Consider the following 4728-nt stretch of genomic DNA (forward strand, 5'->3'; position numbering starts at 1 on the left):
CGGATTTAACCCGATATTGGCGGTTGTTACTACCATAAGAGTTGTTTGTCTTGTTACCATCTCTGTAAAGCCCGTCCGCTATTGTGGTCAACTTCCAGGCCGTTTAGCAAAGCCCGTCCCTCCCGTGCGGTGGCACCGCCCCGCACCGGCGAGCCCCCGCCCTCCTCCTACAGCCTCGCCCCTCCTCCGCTCCCCTCCGCCGCCGTCGCCCGGGGCGTCACAGGGCAAAGCCCTTATGGCATGGCGGCGGCGGCGGTTTCTCCTCGGATCTCGATCTGGTTGGGAGGCGGCGCTCCTCTCCGACCAGATCGGCGGCGGTGGCGCAGATCGGCAGCGACATGGAAGTGGTGCGGCGGCGGCAGGGAAGGACGGCACCAGCAATGGCGGATCTGGCCTTGACTCATGTCGGGCTAATTCGTTGTGCTACCGATCTCAATCACCGTCGATGGGGCACTGCTCCTGGACTTGATCTGCAACACGAGGATGTCTGGGGCGCCAGCCCTAGGCTTGGTGGTGGTGGCCTTCTTCTTCGTCGGAGTTGGTCAGCCGGCCGGCTGTGCTCGCATGGTCATGCAGTGACCGACAGCTTGGCCGGTCGGCGGCGGCGGAACTTGGCCGGTGGCAATGGCGAAGTTCTTTCTGGATCCCGGGGCGGTGAAGCTCGGGCTTCCCGCGGCAGCATGGCGTGTTGCAATCCCTGTCCAAGGCGGATCTGTGACGGCGATCTGCTATGGATTGGTTCGGATCAGAGACGGCGACGAGCGCGCGGGATCCTTCTCGGCGGCTCTCGCGGCTTGGCGAGGCGGGGTGGGAGCCCTTCTCCTAGGCTCCAGTGGTGGCACACTCCGGCAGTGGCCGGTGCGCCAGGGGTCCCACGGTGGCACTGTTGCTGTGGTTGGTCGCCGGATCTAGGCGGCTGGATCTGGGGCTTTGAAGGCGGTCGATAGGGTGCACAGGTTGTTGGGTGGATTTCTTAGGACGGATTCGGGTGAAAACCTGATCTTCGGTCGATGGCCGGAGACGGTGATGACGATGCCCTTATCATCATTTCCTTCATGAAGGCATCATCAAGGTGAAGCTCCCAACTCCACTCAATACCTCCCGGGGAAACCCTAGATCAGCTGATCGGATGTTGGCGGCAATCATATGTCGTAACCCCCTTGGGGGCGGCATTCTTGGAGGTGCACTCGGCTTCGCGGGATCAACGAACGGCTTCTTTGGTGGAGCGGTGCTTCATCCATACATTGATGGCGATGGATCTAGACGGCATGGCGCAGTGCAGATTCGGAGTTCCATGTGGGAGGATGGACTCGCGCAGGAGGACGACGCTGTCTGGCGTCATGGTGGCGTCGATGGCTGAGAGACCTGGCACGGTAGATGCAACAGTACAACTCTGAAGATGGACTCGTGGCAGGTGGCTGCAGCGGCCCCATACCCGGCAGGCGTCCTAGTTGAGGAGTGCGTCGGACTGGTAGGTGCCCCATACCAGGCACGCGTCCTAATTGGGACCTCAGGTCTTAGATGTTTAGGTTTGGCTGCGATGTCTGTTTGGTATTAGGCCCAGACTATCACCGCCCCTTCATCAACTGGATAGGTGTAGTGACAGTTGTTGCTCAGACGGTGGCTTCAGTCTTACTGTTATATGACTTTGTTAGGTCTTGTTAGAATAATCTTCTATATCTAAATAGGGACACCCCACTAGCTGATTTTACTGGCTCCTCGTGAGGCCACGTCATCAGAATTTTTATAGCCGTTGATGCAATTTAGTTGAGCAGTCTGCAGCCGTATGATCAAGAGTTGATCGAATTTACTAGGACTTGCCACCGCCACGTTGCTTACGTACCTGGGATATAGGGCTGGGCTCTTTAGACACGCTCTAAAGCCCATGGAAAACGAATCAATAGCCCATGTATCCTCCGCACATCACTATTGTCGCCCATTGCGTCTGCATCCATCTTCCCCGTGCACGCCCTATTTTCCCCATCCAGCCGCCGCTCCTCCCCCAGTACCACGGCCAGCCGCCGGCGCCGGTACTGCTCTCTCCGGCCTGTCCCTCGGCTAGACACCGTCATGCTGGATGCTCGCTGTCCATTCTTCTGGTCAATCGTCACCATGCCCGACGCTCTCTCGGCGAGCCGCCGCCACCGCGACCGACGTTCCGCCACCTACTACTGCCGCCACGACCGACGATCTCCCCTGCATGAATTCTCTTGCCGCTACCGCTCTATGGCCGCCACTACCCTTCCAGCTCCACGACGTATGCTATTCCGGCCACAAATGCACATGAAACAGCCTCACGCACCACCTAATTCACCTAACCTCATTACATCACCCTTCATTAACCTGCAAATGCGGAAGAAAGTGGATTTAAATACCCCTGCTATGTAGTGTCATTGTCATCCATCACACACGACTTCTTGCGTCCCATCGCAAGAGGCCTCCGGCCCGGTAGCTGCACAGTTCCTATTTCCAAATGCCTATGATTTTTCCAATCCTGAAGCTTATGCCTTTTTATCTTTTCAGGTGGCGCTTCAGATCAAAGGTGCTCTGCTGCATGTTATTCTTAAACATCCCTTGCTGTTGGGAATTGTTTCATTACTTCACATGTCTCTTTGCATTTGTTCCAGATTGTGATTTACTCTCACTTTTTCATGTGCAGCAAATTCTCCTCGAGACGCACTCTGATTTCTCTCCCTTGCACTACAGGTCTGGTTCTTAAACCTAGAACTGCATCATCTAATTTTTCTTGCTTGGTTGTGCTATTCTCATCTTGGAAATTGCATATCTTGGCTGATGCAAAGGTTGATGCGATCTGGCTTCTGTACAGAAATATAACGAAATTTTGCTCTTAAATTTTCCATGTTCCAATATACCACAATATTGTGTCCGTTAGTTGATTTTACCTGTATATTTCTATGACAGATTATCAATGTATATCTATGGATTTTAAGTTTTTCTATATAATATTTTTCTCCCATGCAATCTGAGTGTTATATATACATCACTATTTGTTGGTTGAGCCAAGTCACATACCAGAGAAGAATTAAAAGATGCAGTTCGTTCAATCTGCAGACTAGCAACACGAACATTACAAGCTACATCTATAATTTGGACACAAAGAGGAATTATATGTTCTTCATATCAATATATCATCAAGTATAACTACATGCAACAAATAGACATGTGTGACTCTGCTAGCTTGAAAGACTGTATGTATATCTTGGAAATAATACACTTGACAGGTCTACATGTGTTCTTGCTTCAAGTTTTGTCTCTAACATGATGAATTATCTATATGGTGTATAGTTTACCGTAAATGTTAGATAAGTGAACTGACAAAAAAATATAAGAGATGTGTAAAAGAGGAAAAAAAATATATACAACCATAGATTTAGCAAGAGAAAACCTGGGCTTAACTCGCTTTGCTTATTGAACTTATTACATTTTGCAAGACGTATACAGTCACCTTTAGATGGGTACCAGTGGCGTATGATAAAATTAGTACTAAAACATAAACATGTGTTTGGCTGGCTGATGCACAGTTGGATAGGATGGGAAAAGAAAATAATTATTCAACATAATCAGTCCCCTTAATTTGGTTTCCATCAAGAAATGTAGACTCGGATGTATTCAAACTTCTCCTACTTTCTATTTTGTCAGTAGTTTGGTGTACTGAAAACATAGACTTGGAGCAACACAACGATATTATGATTATTTGGTACTGCCATATATTTGAAAATCTTTCTAAATTATTCTGGCATTATCACCATTTTCTGTTTAGTCGATGTATTAAATGTTCCTCTATCATATAGAAAATCATGGATGTACACCATCTATTTAATTTGTACTGCTAGCAGCAAAGTAAAGTGTGCAGTTTAATTTGCATAGTTTGGTAAGCAGCAAGAGTGAATTTTATTTAGCCTCATTTGGTAACCAGCAAAACAACTTACTACTACAACACACACATTTATATAACATAATCCTGTCGTATTTTCAGCTTAGCTTATCTTTTCAATCACGGGTCAACAACAGGTACAAATGGACAACCAAAGTAGCAGGTACTCCTACTGAAATTGGTATACCCTATATTTTATTTCACTTCTTACCTTGATTGAGAAAATACATCTATTTTCTCCAGGATGTCACCTAATTCCGCAAACAATAATTTTCCATGTTCTACCCTCATTTCAATAAGAGAAGCTCAAAAGAAATACAGATGCAATTGCAAAGAGGAAGAGCACAAAAGACCTGGAGTTTATAACTGTCTGGTGATGGACATGAATTTTTAGGACATGATGGCACGCGATGCCGTAATCCTGGGCGTCCGCATGCGCATCAGGATTACTAATTAATATAGGGCCTTTTGCAATACGATGGTAGTAACTCAATGATACATAGAAATATACAGCCATGGGTGGGCAATGACGCTTTAAATTCGTATGGTACAACATTGCCTGGTAGTTGAGTTCTGGCACCCTGTACATTCACAGATGTGTTGAATTAAATTGGTGCTGGGTAACTTGATGGCCTGCATGTCGGTCTTTGCAGTGAATTAAATGCAGCCTGTACTAGTTAATGGAATGGGGTGTGCGAGGCCGGCATTTTAAACACAGATTGGCTAGAGACTTGTTCTTCAGGGCAAGAAGACTAGTGCTAGCAAAAGATGTATCCGACATCAGATGGACTGGACAAATCATATTGGTTCCGAATTTGTTCTGCTAGCAGGAG

The 4728-nt window shown here is 47.8% G+C and overlaps 1 long non-coding RNA gene across 1 annotated transcript; it reads left to right on the forward strand.

Annotated features, from left to right (window-relative positions):
- Positions 1-2014: 2014 nt before the first annotated feature.
- Positions 2015-4454, forward strand: LOC119322016. The gene is made up of 4 exons (XR_005155341.1): positions 2015-2542; positions 2660-2706; positions 3998-4058; positions 4139-4454. It is a non-coding gene; the product is annotated as an uncharacterized LOC119322016 (long non-coding RNA).
- Positions 4455-4728: the final 274 nt, after the last annotated feature.

Source organism: Triticum dicoccoides, chromosome 6B (genome assembly GCF_002162155.2).
Source record: "Triticum dicoccoides isolate Atlit2015 ecotype Zavitan chromosome 6B, WEW_v2.0, whole genome shotgun sequence".
Lineage (NCBI taxonomy): Eukaryota > Viridiplantae > Streptophyta > Magnoliopsida > Poales > Poaceae > Triticum > Triticum dicoccoides.